Here is an 18,758-nt window from a genome sequence, read left to right as displayed (position 1 = left end):
GAAACAGGATTCAACCTCACTAGGATTCTAGGAAATTTCACTAAAAATTAGATTCTCATTTTCAACTGTCAAATTGGTAAACTTTTACTTTGAAGACTGAATGCTGTTGAAAATGTAGATAAAGAGTTACTCCCTTTAAAACTCTTTAGGAGAATAAATTGGTGCATACTTTCTGGAGGCCAGTTTGGCAAGATTATAGCAAAAGACTTGAAAATGTTTAAGCTTTGTCAGCCAGCTATTCCATTTCTGGGAACTTGCCATTAGGAAGTAATTAGAGATTCTTGAGAAAACTTACGCATAAGGCTGTTCTATGTCTGTGTTACATACAACAGTGACAAAAATGACAACAAATTATTTGTGGTCCCCAACAAAGGATTTCTTAAATAAATTATGATACATCTACACAACTGAACGATGCATAGTCATTAAATATCATGTTGTATATGAATACTTAACTGCATGGGGAAATGTGTGTGATATATTGTTTAGTAGAAAAACATCAAAACCCTATTAGAATGTAAGATTTTAGTTGTGTATATTTTTAATCATATGAATAGAAAAAATGTTAATGCCGTTTATTACCTAGTGATGTGATTATAGGTGGTTTTTATTTTCTTCTTTGTGTTTCTCTGTATTTTTAAATTTTCTACAATGAGAATCTATGACATTTAAAATAGAAAAGCATTTTTTTAAATTAAGGTTGTCGATTATGTCGGTAGTGTTAAATTGTAACAGAAGTAATGGAAAGTATGCAACCGCCACCTACAGAAGTGCCATACTAGATAAAATGATTAAAGTAGCAGCAGGCATCGGCTAGTCTAGACTTGTAGGCAGTAAAGCTTTTAAAGAGGCTAAGTGCCTTTGCAGTCCTTTCCAGAAATTCCTCCCTGCTTTTGGTAGCAGCAGAAGTGCTTTAATTAATCAAGATAAAATGTTTTCTGCAAGAGATAATTATGTATATGAAGTTCATCTTGCAGCCAAAGATGCGGACGGTTTGTAAAAATAGAGGGAATTTTCTCCTTGTTAGGTTCTTGCTAATGTTTTAACCCAGAAAAGTTTCCCAGTACCTGGAAATGGAGAGAGGAGAGTAGCAAGGAAAGATTTAACCAGACTCAACAACCAGAAACCTCAGCTAATCTGAAATTCTTCCGCCTTTGACTTTCAGAAGAAAATGGAAGATCTCAAAAAAGCAACTCTGAATTGAGATTTGCCCATAACCAATTTTCAGGCTATTTCTCGGGACTTTACCAACTCAGACTAGTCTCCAGATTTTCTATGTAAATATACTCATCCTATTCAATGAAAATAATTTCTAATGGTAAATGTGAGATTCCAGGAGAATTTTCAGAATCAATGAAAATGGATTAAATCATGTTCTACACACTCTACTTACTATGCAGAAGGAAGAGAGGGAGGGACAGAGAAAGGATAGGGAGGAAGGAGGGGAAGGGAGAAGGAGGGAAGAAAGAAAGAAAAAAGAAAAGAGAGTGACTATGTAGACTGGGCTCCACCAAAAAACTCACAAGACTGTGTCAGACATCTGGCTTCCAAGGGTGAGGTACACCCTATGCAGTCTGGCCAGATGCCTAGCGTCACACTTTGGTATTTTCCTTGGAAAATGAGAGTCCTACTATCTCACAGCCTCCCTCTTCCTCCAGAGAGAAGGAAAGGGCCTTTTCCTTCACAAATTGGTTTGGAGGCTCATGGACATTGAATGGCATTCCCATTCCTCATGCCCATCAGGCATTGCACCTACCTTAGTTTCACTGCCAATGTTGCTTCTGAATCTCCCTGATGCTTTTCCAGGAGCAGCTGATGAACTATCTAGACAATTCTGCTTGGACATTTCCCTTCCTGTTGTCTTTTATTACAGAAGTTATTTGTGCTTTGGCATTTGGAAACTTAATGACTTTCCCTTCTTCTCCTGATTCTAACAGATATTTAAAGGGGAAAAAAAGTAGTCTTCTATTTCTAAAGTGACTGGATGGGTAATGGGGTTTGGGATTAGAAGCAGAGACAGAGGACAGTTGATGGACAAACGATGGCAACTATGGGTCTCAGAAGATGATGATTCTGTTGGAGTCACTATTTATGTGACCCAGGCTGTGTGAACAGGATTGGATTATATGTGGGTGTCAGTAGATAGGGAAAAACAAGGACGGCAGAGAAGAACTTTGAAAAAACATATTTGCTTATATTATTTCAAAGTAGATTGTAAATAGTTGAGATTGGTAGATGCCGTAGGCAGAGGCAGGATAAAATGAATGAACAATTTCACATGTATGAGAGGTCACACTGCAAGTCTAACCCTGCCTCCGTCGGCAGCAGGGTTCATCCAGAGGCAATTAGATTTCTGGCTTCTGTGAACACCTGGAACCCAGTTTCCTGCCCCTTCCCCCACTCGATGTGTGTGTGCATGCACACACAAACACACACATAGACACACACACCCAGCATGTGGCATGTACAAGTCAACAGCAACAGCTCCTGCAACAGGACTGACATTCACCTGCTGTGTCTAGGTCTCCAGTGCAATGGTCTCTGACTCCTGGCTCCTGAACCATGTGTACCCAGAGCCTTGGTGCCTGCCTGAAGGAGTCTCAGCTGATCTGAGATTCTGTCCTGTACATCCCAGGATTTCAATGCCAACTGGGTTTGTTCTTTGAAGCTTGACTTCTGTTTACAAAAGACTTGAACATATTTAAGCTCTGTCAGCCAGCTATTTCATTTCTGGGAATTTGCCATTAGGAAGTAATTAGGGATTCTTGCAAAGATTTACGCATAAAGCTGTTCATGTCTGTGTTACATACAACAGTGAGAAAAATGACAACAAATTAAGTGTAGTTCCCAACAGGGGATTTCTTAAATAAATTATGATACATCTACACAACTGAACACTATGTAGCCATTAAATATCATGTTGTATATGAATACTTAACTGCATGGGGTTAAATGTGTGTGATATATTGTTTAGTAGAAAAATATCAAATCCCTATTAGAATATAAGATTTTAGTTGTATATTTGTTTAAATGATATTAATAGATAAAATACTTGAGGGATATTCACCAAAATGTTAATGATGTTTATTACCTAGTGGTGTGATTATAGGTGATCTTTATTTTCTTCTTTATGTTTATTTTCTTCTCATGCTGTACTATACACTGCACCAGTTACTGTCTGTATATTGGTATATGCAGCACTGCAGCACCCATGGTAACTATAGCTCATATCTTAACCAGATGACAGAAACATACCTTAACAGACACGTTACTTCAATATTTCACTCATGAAAACACATGTCTCCTGAAACCTAAGTAATCTCTCCACTTGACTATGGTGGTCTTCCCCAGACATTGAGACCTCACCCTTTACAAACTATAGCCCAGATGGACTAAGAAGGTTCTGCCTTTCCTACATTTCTAACCCAGGCTCTATTTCCATTCGTTCTGAATTTAGCTTCTTTCTGGTGTGATTTACCTCACCTTTGCCAAGAAGCAGTATGTATAACTTTGTACCGTAAAAAACACTCAGAGAAAACTATTAGTAATCAAAATCCTGTTGGACATAAATCATAACCATTGAGGCAGAGTAACCAGGTGGAATATCACACACCTTGGAATGAATGAGAACTGCTTTCCAACCCAGGCTTGTGAACTGTGAGATTGTGGACATGCTTCCTAATCTCTGTGAGCCTGTCTCCTCATTTATGAAACAGAAATAATAATGCATGCCTCACAGGGTTGTTAAAATGGTCAAGTGACATAATGCATATCAGGCTGTTAGCAGTAATAGGTGACAAGGCTTCTAACAATTTAATACTGTTTCCCTCTCCCCTTTTCCTAACTTATCTGTGGCTATAAATAGACACTTTTAGAGATTTAAATGTACAGTGTATATGTTCCATGAGACCCAGAACTTATCTGTATCCCCAAGGAATATTACTTAGCACATAGTTAGGGTTCAATAAATATTTGTTTAATGAATGAATGAACCACTGGTCTCTGCCTTTATCTAGGGAAATGGCCGGTATCTGCTCTTTGATGGATTACTTAGTCTAAGAGGGCAATTCATCTTAAGTAAGTTCTCCTCAGCTGGCCCGCTGCCTGACAGACCACGCTGCCTCTGCACATCACCCTCTTAGTATAGTCATGTGTTCGGAAGGGATACCTTCCGAAAAATACATTGTTAGGTGATTTCATCAGTGTGGGAACATCATAGAGCGCACTTATGCAAACCTAGGTGTTACGGTCTGCTATACACCTAGACTATATGGAATAGCCTATTGCTCCAAGGTACAAACCTACACAGCATGTCACTCTACTGAATACTGTAGGCAACTGTAACACAATGATAAGTATTTGCACATCTAAAAACAGAAACAAAGGGACAGTAAAATTTTATAAAAGATTTAAAAACGTACATTTGTATAAGGCACTTACCATGAATGAATCTTGCAGGACTGGAAGCTGCTCTGTGTGAGTCAGTGAGTGAGTGGTGAGTGAATATGAAGGCGTAGGACATTACTGTATGCTACCATAGACTTTATAAACACTGCACACTTAGGCTACACCCAATGTATAAACAAATTTTTTTTTACTCTTTCAATAACAAATTAGCCTTAGTTTACCAGAGCTTTTTGACTTAAAAATTATTTTCGTTTTTTAAACATTTTGTCTCTTTTATAACACTTGGTTTAAAGTACAAATATATTGTACAACTGTACAAAAATACTATTTATATCTTTGTTCTTTAAGTTTCTTCTTTTTTTTTTTTCTTTTTGAACTAAAACACAAACACACACATTAGCCTAGGCCTACCCACAGTCAGGATCATCAATATCACCTACCTCCATATCTTGCCCATTGGAAGGTCTTCAGGGGCAGTGACACACATGGAACTGTCGTCTCCTATGAGAACAATGCCTTCTTCTAGAATACCTCCCAAAGGACCTTCCTGAGGCTGCTTTACAGTTAACTTTTTTAATAAGAAGAAGGAGTATACTCTAAAATAGCAACGTATGGTAAACACATAAACCAGTAACACAGTCATTTATTATCAAATATTATGTACTGTACATAATTGTACGTGCTATGCTTTTATATGACTAGCAATAGGTTTGTTTACACCAGCATTACCACAAACACGTGAGTAATGTGTTGCACTACAATGTTACAACAGCTACAGCATCACTAGGCGGTAGTGACCACATGGCTCCACGGTACTTTCAGGGCTGCGAGCCGAGCCGCCGCGGGGCTGAGGGCAGTAGGAATTTTTCAGCTCCATTATAATCTTATGGGACCACTGTCGTATATGTGATCTGCCGCTGACTGAAACATTGTTATGTGGTGTGTGACTCTACAAGAAGACGGGCCAGCTCTGCACAGTTCTCTTAGTCAATTCCCTGGTAGAGTGTCTCAGAGAGGTAAAGTGAAGTTAGGGGGTGGGTGGGGCCCTCTCTGCTCTGGCTCCAGCCCCAGATTTCTTTCTGAAGGCCAGAAGAGTCCTGACTGTCCCAGTGACCTCAGGACCAATTCATCCATTAGGAGCAATAGGCACAGAGGGCTTTTAGAGGCCCACAAAAATGTTTTAATTTTAATTTCTTTTCAAATCAGAAGAAAAATAAATTGCTTATATAATAATAAATCTGGCCTGTATTATATTAATTTTTATACCAACACAGTTGTAAAATCTTTAAAAATTTTAATGGAGGAAAAGGCTCACGAAGGCAAAAGCCATCGGGGCTCATGAAAGCCGTAGTGCAGCCCTCGGTGACCTGAGCAATACAGCAAAACCAGCCAAGCACTGAACTGCCTGGGGAGGGGTTGCTCCCAGGCTCTGCCCGGTCAGGGCAACCCTCAGTTTAGAGGCAGAAGGCCTTCCAAACCACCTCAACCTCTTAAATAAGGTGTACCTCCTCCCCTCACTTATTGATACAAAATAAGGGAAACAGCATGATCTCACTCTTTCTTCTCCCAAATAACACAAACCCAGGTGTGACCTCATCCCCTGACTCTCAAGTAAGGAAAGCTCATCAATGATCTCACCTCCTTTTTCCTCAAAAAGCAAGCTCACCCATGGCCTCCCCTTAGTCCAGGCAAGATCAAGCCTGATGTCACCCCCACCCCACCCCCCGCCACCTCCCAATCCCTCCACCCCTATCTGGCTCAGTTCCTCCTCCCCCTCCCCACAGCCTAAGTCTCCCCGTCCCGCCCTCTGGCAGATGACACACTTCTATCCCACTGCTTCTCAGAAGCGGCTCTGTCTGAAGGTGTGGGTGTCTGGCTGGACGCTGCTTCCTCTCAGCCCCAGGGCCAGGCAGCTGTCTAGAGACAGCATGGACCCAGCACCTAGGCAGTGACTCAGCCATGGCAGCAGATGAAAATTTATTCAAGGCTCAACACTAAAAGGGGAGTTTTTAGGCAAATCTGAAGGACAGGCTGAGCCAACTCAGGATGAGAAACTAAAAAGCAAAAGGGGAAACCCAGGGCTGAGAAATTCCTAGAAAATAATTTATAACCTTGGCTGGGAGAAGGTTCTCTAAGTTGACAGGACGAAGCAGGGACAGCTCTCAGCCCCGCAGCTTGCAGCCCCGAAAGTACCGTGGAGCCACGCCATCTGTCTGCCCATGTGCCCTGCTCACCGTTGTACATCCTTTGCAGGTACTGTGCATCTGCAAGGAGAGAATGGCAGGCCCGTGACAGCCTGGGCAGCCGAGGTGGGCGATGGGGGACCCAAAGAGCAATACCAATGGAACCTGTAGCCCAGATTTTATCTGTGAGAAAGGGGCAAGACAGGGAAGAAGTTAACCTTGTAAATAAGTCTGTTCTGGCAATATGTCATTAGTTGGGGAGATTGTATGGTGTGAGGGTATGGGGTTTGTGGGAACACTCTGTACTTCCTGTTCAATGTTGCTGTGCACCTAAAACTGCTAAAACAAAAACAAAGTCTAATTAAAAATTGGCTGAGAAAACAACAAAAAGCTGTTCTGTGGTCACAGAGCCCTGCCTAGCATCAGAAGTGGTTTGTTCTAGGTCAAGAGGAAGACTAGATAAGCAGGACCCACCAACCAAGGCGTTGTGATTGTAGGAGTCCCAAGAGATGAAAGCTCTCCTCTTCTCTCAGAACTTCAGCACAATTTTTGGTGTTAAAATTCCTTAGCCATGTACAAATTGCTTTGCATTCTACTGCTAAGGAACAAGTGCCATGCAAATACTTAAGGAAGAGATAGACTCTAACATATGAATAGCTGATAACAGATCTTTTCCTAAGAAAATGTTTCATATTCTAAGCTTCAGTTTCCTAATCTGTGAAATGATAACAATATAATCTGTCTGATGCGATGTCCTCTGGATCAGTTTGTGTTTGTTTTTTTAAATACAGATGGGCTCTCACTATGTCTCAAACTCCTGATCCCAAGCGATCCTCTAGCCTACCCCTCTCTAAGTGCTGGGATTATAGGCGTGAGCTGCCGCACCTGGCCCCAGATCAGTTTGAAGTGAGATCTTTACCAGGTCACCACATTTAAAAGAGCTACCTTCCCCTCCTCAACTCTCACTAGCATTTCCTAGCACCCTTCTTTGTTTTATTTTTCTATATAACATTTATTATCATTTCCATATCGTATATTTTACTTTTTAAATTCTCTTATCTCTCTCCCTTTGGAATGTAAATTCCATGAAGCCAGGGATTTTTGTCTGTTTTCTTCTATATCCTCAACACCTGGAATATTTTCTGGCATATACTGGGTCATCAATAAATGCTTATTGAATGAATAATTCATATAACATCCTCAGCACAATACCAAGTATGTGATCCTGTTAACTATTATTTGTTTTATTTTCTTTTCAAAGCCTGGACAAAGGCGGCATTGTCCTGATGCTTTGGGAGGACCCGTGTGAAACTAGTTGTTTGGTTTTTCATCTCTGCTCCTACTTTCTTCACATGGAGGTCCTCTCAGGCTTGAGCCAGGTAGACCAGCAGCTGAGCTAGCCTGAAGGCAGTCTCTGAAGTCCAGGCAAACTGTCCTGGCTTGGCTTTCTCAAATGAAAAACAAACAAACAACAATAACAACAAAAGCCCTTTTCTCCACTCACACACTTCTGATGCCAAATTTATGGGTCATATTGAGCAATTCTCCAATTCTCTGGGGACACCAACTGGGTGTTGGATGTCCACTTTACTACAATTATGACACTGGTTGGCTTGTGCTGACAGTTAACACGAGCCCCCACAGGTTAAGGACTCAGTCCCACAAGACTGCCCCCGCTTCATTTGTCAATTGCAAGCAGTGGGTCCCCAGGTGACCCATAACTTCCGGCTTGCTTACAGATCAGGGGCTCTCACAATCCCCTAAGCTTTCATCATTTTCTGCAGTGTCTCACAGAACTCAGAAACATTTTACCATTACTAGTTTATTATAAAGGAAAATATAAAGGATACAAATGAGTACACAGACAATGCAGTACCTGGAGGGAGGTCCAGAAGGGTACCAAGTGCAGGAGCTTCTGTCCCCACGGAGTTGGGGTGCACCACCCTCCCAGCCCGTGAATGTGTCCACCAACTCAGGAGCTCTCTGAACCCCGTTGTTTAGGGTTTTTATGGGGGTTTCATTGCGTAGATATGGTTGCTTCAATCACTGGCTGTTAGTGATTGACACTCTCCAGCCCGCCTCCCTCCCAGGAAGTTGAGGTGGGGAATGGGGAAGGGAGATATGGCTGAAAGTTCCAACCCTCTCATCAAGGCTTGGTTTTCTGGTGACCAGCCCTCATCCTGAAGCTGGCTAGGGACCCCAGGTACTAGTCATCTCATTAGCATAAAAAAGACACTCATCACTCTGGAGATTCCAAGGGTCTTAAAAGCTCTTGTGTCAGGGAACCGAGAATAAGACCAAATACAACAAATGGTGCTTCTCTTACTCCTATCATTCAGGAAATGATGAGGCTTTTAAGACCTATGTGTCAGGAACTGGTATAGAAGACCAAATATGTATTTTGTATTATGTCAGACAGCTATAGGCCGATGATTCAAGGGGCACAGCTACACCTCTAATGCCTTTGTGCAAATTATAAAAAGGTGGCTCCTTCAGGCCCATGGATTGGGAAAAAAGCTTTTATTCCTCTGGGCTGAAACATTGCTGAGACTGGTGAGAGAAGCAGGGTTATATTTCGACCCACTGTCTTCCCTCCCCATCAGCTGGACACTTTAGCGCAGTACAGAGACAGCACAGCTGTACCTGGTGGCTAACTATGGGAGAGAGTGGTACTGGCAGGCTAGGGATATGTGGAAGACAAAATACCTTACCTCTACTGTGCTCACCCCAAGGATGAGACTCTTTTTCTTTCCAACTGCAGTTTAATTGTTGTAGGGTTTCCTCAGGATGATGCTCACCTCCTGGTCCTTCTCCACCATGCCTTGACCTGTTCCAGGCCTGTGGCATCAATACTTAAACAGGGCTGACCTAGGAAGAATGGCTTTCTTGGGTGTAAATATTGAACAAGCAATGGACAGAGCCATTTGGGGAGGGGCAATGTGTTGTCATGGAAAGGCCACACATCCTGGAATCAACTGACCTGGTATGGTGACTTGATGGGTGTCAACTTGATGAGGCTGAACTGCATTTCCCAGAATTCCCTTTGCTGCATGTTTTCCATTAGTGTGGACCACAGGAGATATTGTGTGAGAGTGGGAAGGAAGAAGTGAAGGCATAGCCATTAAGTAGCTCACACATGTCTGTGTTGGCATGAATCTGCTGGCTCATTCACTAGCTCCTCCAAACACATGGATGTTTTTGCCTTCCCGGAGCTCTCCACTGTGAGAGCACTTGCTTCTGCGGACTGGCCCCACCTCCTAATACTACCACCTTGGGATTAGGATTTCAATACGTGAATTTGGGGGAAACATAAACATTCAGTCCATCGCAGATCTCTTACATTCTTAGCAGACAGCTAAACAAACCAACCCCATCCCTGTCGATTGATCTTCTTCTCCCAGTTAAAACACCAGCATTTTCTCAGGATATTTGAGAGCTAGTGCTTGTACTCAAAGAAAGAGTATGGGTAGAACCTGTAAGCACCATATTAGGCTAGTCAGGGAGGTACTTTGGGGTGGTTCTCTCCCAATCCTACCATGAGCAGCATCATATACTTTATTTGGATTCATAATAAAGGTGATTATTTGTGACCTTGTTAACAGGAAATATAAATGCCTCAAAGAAGGCTTCCACTGTTTAAAATTATTTTCCAATTTTATGAGTTTGCTGGAATATGAGGTTATTCAGAGAAGGAGCCCTCTTGCAAGTCCCTGGCATCTTACCCTCAGTTCAATCTGCATTTTCTATTCTCAACATCCACGCATAAACAGCCAGCATCCAGCCACTCTCTCCATTTTATCCTGCTGTGTTATCACCCTGTCCTCCCTCTGTCTTGTCAAAAATGAAAACAGGCATATTAGCCATCCTAGGACTGCTTGACGTGGAAAAAGTGTCCTTTCAAAATCCCAGAATGTCACGATGAACTAGTTGAGAAAACACTATGATGGACTGTACTGGCTTCTCCAAAGTCAGCCCCTGTGGAAAAATATTGAACATTTGACTCATTCACTGACATTTGGGACAGTTAAATGGGAGAGGAAAAAAAGAAAAAGAAAGAAATGAATGAATAAATTGCTTCTTTTTTTCTCCATAGGTATCTGATTCAGGCGCCAAAGCTTATGAATCTTGGAATATAGTCAGCTACAATCATGGGTGATTCTCCAAATGAAGAGTCCAAACACTGGCAAAATAAAAAGCACATTTGATCCATCACATTCCTAACTGAAATGGATGCACTGTAACAACCCGCAAGTTTCCTGGTACTGCTGCTGTCATTGCAAAACCATGGCTCCTTCAAAGTATCCATCTCTTGCCTCTGCCAGAAAAAGCCAGCCGTTAACAGAAACTAAATCCAAGGTCACTTACTTTCACATAAAGAGAATATTTTGGCAGCTGCCAAAATTCATTTTTCTAATGTGCACTTACCCAATAACTTAAGCTTGGCATCCTGGGCGGAATTCAACTTGGGTAATTCCATTTTCACAACCGAATTCCCCCAAGGAGTTTGAACTGAACATCACATTATTCTTCACTTCTCTGGCTACCCTCTCAGTAATCAAACGAATGCTTTTCATCCCTGAAACATCATAGAAATATAGGGGTGGGCGTTCAAAAAAGGGTTTCTTCTTAAGAATATAGTGATGAACTATATGAACTCATTATATGAACTCAGTAAAGTCCTTTGGAAGTCAAGACTGGTTTCATTTTTTAAATTATTTATTTATTTATTTATTTATTTATTTATTTATTTATTGAGATAGAGTCTCGTTCTGTCACCTAGACTAGAGTTCAGTGGTGCAATCTTGGCTTACTGCAACCTCTGCCTCCTGGGTTAAAGTGATTCTCCTGCCTCAGCCTCCTGAGTAGCTGAGATTACAGGCACTTGCCACCACACCTGGCTAATTTTTTGTATTTTAGTAGAGATGGGGTTTCACCATGATGACCAGGCTGGTCTCAAACTCCTGGCCTCAAGTGAGCCACCCGCCTCAGCCTCCCAAAATGCTGGGATTACAGACGTGAGTCGCTGCAACCACCTGGTTTCATTTATTTAACCAACAGGTATTGAGATTTGTACCACGTGCTGGTCTCAATATTGCAGGTCCAGGAGGACATAAGAAAAGGTTTCTGCCCTCAAGAAGTAAATATTAAAATAAGTATATGAAATAGGGCTGGAGAGAGACACAGGAATCAGACCATTAAGGCCATGATAGGAGTTTGGATATTATTATAAGTAGAGTTGGAGAGTATTAGTGGAGTGATGATCAGATTCAGGGTTTTTAATAAGATCACTGTGAAGAAGAAGAGCCATTGTACAAGATACCTGTGGAACCAGGGTCTTAATCTTCTGTTATTTTCCATTGGAATCTAATCATTCTGGGGGTCAATACAGCTATGGCCAGATTTTCCTCCGTACCATTCTTCAAACAGCCTTGGATTCACAGCCAAATAGTCCAAAGCCATGGTTTGACCACATGGGTCATAAGCACTGCTCCACGACTGATGCTGCTTCCCCTTCTTCTCTAGCCAGCTATACTTCATGAGCTCCCTTTGGTCATTCAGGACACCAGAAACAAGTAAACTAAGAAGGATTAGTCTATCTCCATGAGCTGCTCCAAGAGCTTTAAACGTAGGTAAGTGGCAAAGTCCAAGAGTAGAGAAGTATGTATACATATATGAGACTTACTAAATGATGGCATTCTGGAAAGAGCATCACCACTGATAAAGAATCATTGAAACTTTCTATTTCTGTGAACAGAGGTAAATATAAATCTTAAAGTCATAGAATCTGAGCGTAGTAGAGGACTTCAGTGGTTATCAAGTCCAACCTCCCACCCAAGGTAGGATTCTTCTATGTGGCCCTGACAGGGAGTCTCATGTCCTACACCCCTCCCATATCACATAAAAATATCAGAGGAGTCAATTTAAATGCACACTGTTCTGTTGGCTAGGGAAGGCCATTGACAGTGACATCTATTGCTCAAAATTTCAGTCTGAAGGGCCAAATAGCAGATAGAGAAAGTCATATCTTAAAGAGGGGCGAAGGTCACAACCTAGAAAGGGAACACCCAATAAGCTTGTCAGTCTCAGCAGCAAGTTGGAAGAAGGGCATCAAGTATACAGAGCCAGAACAAGAAGATACCCAAGATGCTGATGGGTGACAAATATGGACTAAGTAGATTGGAGGTGAGCACATTTGGAGGGATTTGTAAGGGTGTCTGCAGGTTCTCATGATACATTTTTTATATGGTTCTCACAGATTTATATAATTGTGCCAGGTACTTTTGGAGGGCCTAGAAGGGAATTTCTATCTTGCTTCTGCTAAATGATCCCTCTGTCACAATGGTAGCCCATTCCATCATTAGGAAATGCCGACAATCAGAATATTCTCCGCACCCTCTTGCCTCTGGCCATAGATCTGTTCTTGCACGACACGCAGAGCAAATCTAAATTTCTTTTTCTCATGACGACTTTTCAAATAATTAAAGCAGATCCTATATTCCTGTTCAGTATTTCCTGCTCTAGGCTACATCTCCTCTGATTCCTTCAACTGTTCTCAGATGACGTAATTTTATAGCTTCCAAACTTTCAAGTTGGAAAGGGCCTCAGAAATTCAAGTACAGATCTCCCTCTTTGCCCAGAAGGAAGATAACATTTAGAGAGATGAAATGCAGCTTTGGGTAGAAGTGGGGAGTAAATTTTGCCCAATGTCATCTGGAAGTGGCAGTTTCAAAACTTAAACCTGAATCTCTTCATCTGAAGTCTAGTGTTTTCCCCATATCTTTCAACAAACCTTAGGATCCTACTGACTTTCCTCTGGATTCATTCCAGCTTCTCAGTCTTCTTCTTCAAATGGAGCCTCTTTTGTTGAACTCACCAGCAGATGTGGTCCAGCCAACCAAGAAAACAAGGGGATTGTTATCGATTTTATTCTAAACTTCATACATCCATTAATGCTGCTATGATTACTTTAGATTTCTTTGGCAGGCCCTGGTGATTCATACTGAGCATGTGGTTAACTAAAACCATTTGTTTTGTGTGGTTTTCTTTTACTTGAAATGTGTCAAGCAAGACATTTTCCACCTTGTACTAAAATAGTTCATTTTTAATTTAACCAAAGTGTAGGGCTTTATATTTAATCTTCCTAAATATCTCTTTGTTAATTTAGCATATCTTTCCACTTGGTTGAGATATTTTTGAATTTTAATTCTATCAAACATATTAACTAATCATCCATGTTTCATGATATACATAGATTCAATAAGCACACTGTGGCAAAGACAATTCTTGCCAAATATGCCATGTACTCCTTTACTTTACCCAGATGCTGTTGCAATTGGGTTGGAGCCATGTGACTTCCTCCAGCCAATGGACAGTGAATAAAGGTGATGTCACTTCTGGGCCAAGGCATTTAAGAGACAATCTGATACTTCTATTCCTCTATTCCCCTGATGCAGAGATCTTGAACACCATATGTTCTAGACATAACTGTAGGTGCAGCGTACATGAGCCTGTGGCAATACATTAAAGATATTTGACTATATTCTATTAATTCAAATTTTTATCAGCTACAAATTCATTTTCACCCAAAAACATCATTAAAGATTTAGGTAAATGTTGAATATGTCAAATTAGCTTGATTTAGCCATTCCACAATGAATACATATCAAAACATCATGTTATACACTGTGTGTGTGTGTGTGTGTGTGTGTGTGTGTGTGTGTGTGTGTAGTTTGGTTAGTTCGTTGGTTTTTTTTTAGACAGAGTTTCGCTCTTGTCGCCCAGGCTAGAGCGCAATGGCGTGATCCCGGCTCACTGCAACCTCCACCTCCCAGGTTCAAGTGATGATTCTCCTGCCTCAGCCTCCCAAGTAGCTGGGATTACAAGCGCCCGCCACCAAGTCCAGCTATTTTTTTTTTCAGTAGAGACGGGGTTTCACCATGTTGGCAAGGCTGGTCTCGAACTCCCGACCTCAGATGATCCACCCACCTCAGCCTCCCAAAGTGCTGGGATTACAGATGTGAACCACCGCACCCGGCCTAGTTTTTATCGATTTTAAAAATATTTTAGTTAAATGCCTTGTTAAAATCTAAATACATTAAGTCCCAAGAACCATGGTAATCCACTAAAGGTTTATAAGCATGGGCATGATATGATCAGATTTGCATTTTAAAGATGCATCTGGGCGGGGAGTGATTGGAGGGAACTAAGACTAGGAGCAGGGAGAAGAGCTAAGAGGCTGGTTCATGAGCATTTGAAAAGGGAACTGTGGTTATTGGAACCATTGTGAAATCACTAAAACAAAGTTCTGTCAAAGTCACCTATTTTTATTTTTGCTAGTGTTGCTAGACTGGTGCGTTAGAAAAATGACAAAATTCATAGTCTTGAACTTCTTGCCTGCTACTCAGTTTTGTCCTGCCACTCAGGTTTGTCCTGTCGCATTCTCCTCCTCTGTCCTCCAGCCACATGGACCCCTTTTGGTTTACTTCTGTGTCTTGAGGATTCTGTCGGATGCTTTTGCAGAGGCTCTTCCCTCTGTTTAGAATGCTTTTCTACCCTGTCCCCTTTTCCAGGCTAATTTCATGCTTTAGATCTCTCAGTTTTTTCAGAGAGGCCTCCTCTGATTCCCCAAAACCAAGCTAGATCCCCTTGCTTAAATCTTCATTGCTCCAACCCCTTTCAAAGCATTCATTGCCACTGTCATCACTTCTTACAAAATCACTTTTTCTTTTGACACTAAAAATTCCTTGCGTGCAAAGGCCACTTCTGTTGTGTTTACCATTAGTAACTTAAAATAGTGCAAAGTAGATGTTCACATTTGTTATACAGGATTATCTAATCATTTGTTCTGGAAATGTGTCTGAACCATGGGAATCACAGATTTTAGAATCTTTTTGTTCTTTACCCTTCTCCAGATTCTGAGCAGTTCCTCTTTCTTGCAGCATTTTTCAGAGATTACTGACAGTGGTTCTGTGTTGCAACAGCAAGTTCTCTCAGTTGTCTGGGTTGTCATTGCTTTAGTGCAGGGATCAGCAAACTGCAGTCCAGCGCAAATCTGGCTAGCAGCCTGTTTTTGTAAATAAAGTTTTATTGGAACACAGCCATGACTATTTCCAACTGTCCATGACTGCCTTCACACTATGACAGTGGAGTTGAGTAGTTTCAACCAGGACCACATGGCCTGCAAAACCTAAAATATCACTTTTATAGAAAAAAATTGTCGACCTCTAGTCTAGTATAAATATTTGAGCTCATTTAAGACAGCTAGTGCTTTCTTTGTATCACCTCATCTATATTTGACATCTTTTCATCTTTGCCCATCTTTGATCAGCCTTTACAATTTGGAAATTATTCTATTGAAGAATTTAGAACAAAATCGACAGGTGCTGCCCATAGTCATCTGCTGACATAAATCTTCTGCCCCATGTGGTACCTGCTCCACATTGTTCTCTTTGCTCTATATATGTCTAACAAAGCCCATTTTATCGCCCTTAGAATTTTTATAAAATGTATTTCACACTCTGCTTCTTTTTGCAGGTTATATTCTGTCTTGATTATGTACTCCTCCTTCCTACAGTTCTTCATGACCCTTTAGGAACTCACCAAAGAGCTCTCTTGGCAGCCAGACGCTCCCTTTGTTCAGAATCACTTTCACTTGTGTTATCAGGATTTTATTTTTGAAAGTCCTCTATCTCTCATTAATGAGTCTTTAGATCAGGTCTTAAGGTTATACCTGTGAGTTTTTCTTTCTCTTTTTCTGAAACATCCAAATGTTTCCAGGAGAGTTTTGAGAGCATGTCAGAAGTCCAGATATCCTTAGCCATTTCAAACTCTCAGATGACAATCCATTCCCCTTCTATTCCTCCTCAACCAGTTATTCTGCTTGGTCAGTGTTACAGTTAAATTGTGGTCCCTCAAAAAGATATGTTGGACCCCCAGTACCTCCAGATATGAGTTTATTTGGAAATAGGGTCTTTACAGAGGTCAGGTTAAACTGAGGTGAAAAGGGTGAGTGTCTGTGAGCACAGGGTTCTGGGAAGCATAGAGACAGATGCCTGACTCAGAGTCTGAAGGCGGGGAGAGGAACGCCTTGTGGAGAAAATTCTGTTTCAACTGAGTCCGAAAACAGTGAAGAGTGTTTAGCAAAGGCACCACTAGGGGTGCTCTGGAGGAGCTGGAGCCTTCCCCATGATTTCTGTTACTCCCCACACCCCATCACCAGCAACCTCATAGTAAAAACTAACATTGATTCGATATTCATGTGCCAAGCACAGTTATCATATGATAACTTAACAGTCATTGTTTTATTTAATCATCGCAAGAATCCTGATATTACTATCCTAAGTCCGTAGAGAGACTGGGCTACATGGAGGTCAAGACCCTTGGATGGGTTCACTAAGCCAAGTGAGGCACCTAGCGCTTGAACTCAGGCAGGCTGCTTGCAGGAGCTGTGCCCTTAACCTACCTTTCCTGCAAAGGAAAAGAGCATACCTGCTCTGCCAGGCAGCTTTGAAACAAGTCCTCTAGCATCGTTCTACCCACCTCAGGGCTTCAAACAGATGGCCACCACTAAGCCCTTCCTTTAGAGAAATTCTAGAATGCTCTTGAAAATGAGCCAAACAAATAAAAGAAGTATGGGAAGTTGGGAGAAGGGAGGAATCCTCAGGCTCTCCAGAGACAGCAGGAAGTTTTTTTTTTTTTTTTTTTTTTTTTTTTGATACAGGATCTCACACTGTCACCCAGGCTGGAGTGCAGTGGCACGATCACGGCTCACTGCCACCTCAACCTCCCTGGGCTCAGGTGATCCTCCCACCTCAGCCTCCCGAGTAGCTAGGACCACAGGTGTACACTACCACACCCAGCTAATTTTTCTATTTTTTGTAGAGATATGGTTTTGCCATGTTGCTCAGGCTGGTCTCAAACTCCTGGGCTCAAGTGATCTGCCCACTGCAGCCTCCCAAAGTGCTAGGATTACAGGGTTGAGCCACTGTGACTAGCCGGCAGGAAGATTTTTAATAACAAATAGCTAGAAAGTGGGCCGGGTCAAAAGTTCTTCAGCCCTGATCCTGTCCTACTAGGAAAGTGCTTCTCAGCAAAAAGGAAATCCCTTTCTAGAATGACACTTACTAACACCATTTACATGTAAGAGCATGTCCAGGGACACATTCAAGATGTGCCTAAGAGCAGGTCTGCGTGGGTGAGCCTCAACTGACCCACTGGTCACTCATTTCATCTCTAACTTGCCTACTCTCATCTCCCCTTGCCTACTCTCTCTCTATCTCCCCAGCTTCTCTTCTGTGCTACTCAACCCACCCCACAAGCCACAAAAACAACCTGTTAATGTTCGTGGCCTGCAGTTTTTTCAGACCTTAACAGGTGAAACTTCAGGGTCAGAACCTCATAGCACAACCCCAGATCATCCTCACCCCACGGCAGCCATTCAGGATGGCCTCACAGAAGCCTGCAAGGAAATCAGTTCCTGGCTGGATTTAAAGAACAAGGAGCCTCTAGAAATCAAGATTTGACACTGACAACTGAAGAACTTAAGTCATTGGGCATAAGATGGCATGACAGATGCTACCCCAGTCCCAAGCATGTGGACTTGCCTCGAGCACACTGTAAGTGTTTAGATAGCTTTGGACAAATGCTGTCTTGAACTGCCAGGTTATACCTTGGTATTTAAGAGACCATTACTCAGCACAACATGGCAGCTAATATTTAAAACAAATGGTAAAGAGGAAAGGCAATCATTTCCTCACCAAATGAAATAGGAGATATGAATCTGAGGAACACAATCTGGCACTGATTGAAAGTAAATTACCAGCTGATTAGACGGCTGTAAATACAGGGAGAGAAGCCTCAACCAGCAGCTGGATTTTGTAAGGAAGAGGGCAATTAGAGAGGGCACCTGCGAGGCAGAGCACAGGCAGGGCTCTGCACAGAGCAGACAGGGCAGCTCTGCATCCCCAGGATTACAAAGGCAGGAAGGGGTTTTTAGGAAGTGTTCTATGAATGGAGCCTGCATGACGGGGGAGCTCCCCACTCCCACTCGCCCTGCCCTACCTCCGTAGTGAGCATGAAGAGAACTGCCAGCCCCTATCTAGCAGCAGTTAGGATGGTATTTGTTATCGCAACACAGGAAGTATCAACAAATTCTCTTCCTTTTTCAGG

At 42.0% G+C, this 18,758-nt stretch overlaps 1 protein-coding gene and 1 long non-coding RNA gene across 8 annotated transcripts in view; one reads left to right on the top strand and one right to left on the bottom strand.

Moving 5' to 3' along the window:
* Positions 1-11,274, top strand: part of LRRC8C (leucine rich repeat containing 8 VRAC subunit C) — a 119,369-nt gene extending 108,095 nt beyond the window's left edge. The window contains exon 5 of the mRNA XM_023207955.2: positions 10,684-11,274. The gene's annotated coding sequence lies outside the window, so the exon portion shown is untranslated. The remainder of the gene's footprint in view (positions 1-10,683) is intronic.
* LOC111539955 overlaps positions 1-13,522 on the bottom strand; it is a 31,868-nt gene extending 18,346 nt beyond the window's left edge. For 3 of the 7 annotated variants that reach the window (XR_004229249.1, XR_004229250.1, XR_002730856.2), the window contains exon 1: positions 4,441-6,112. This is a non-coding gene — a long non-coding RNA (uncharacterized LOC111539955). Of the gene's footprint in view, positions 1-4,440; positions 6,113-6,641; positions 6,853-13,380 lie in introns of those variants that run through there. The other 4 variants (XR_002730861.2, XR_002730860.2, XR_002730859.2 and 1 more) reach the window with 4 other exon arrangements.
* Positions 13,523-18,758: the final 5,236 nt, after the last annotated feature.

This window comes from Piliocolobus tephrosceles, chromosome 1 (genome assembly GCF_002776525.5).
Source record: "Piliocolobus tephrosceles isolate RC106 chromosome 1, ASM277652v3, whole genome shotgun sequence".
NCBI lineage: Eukaryota > Metazoa > Chordata > Mammalia > Primates > Cercopithecidae > Piliocolobus > Piliocolobus tephrosceles.
Note: the sequence above shows the minus strand (reverse complement) of the source record. Positions and strands in the feature narration are given on the sequence as shown.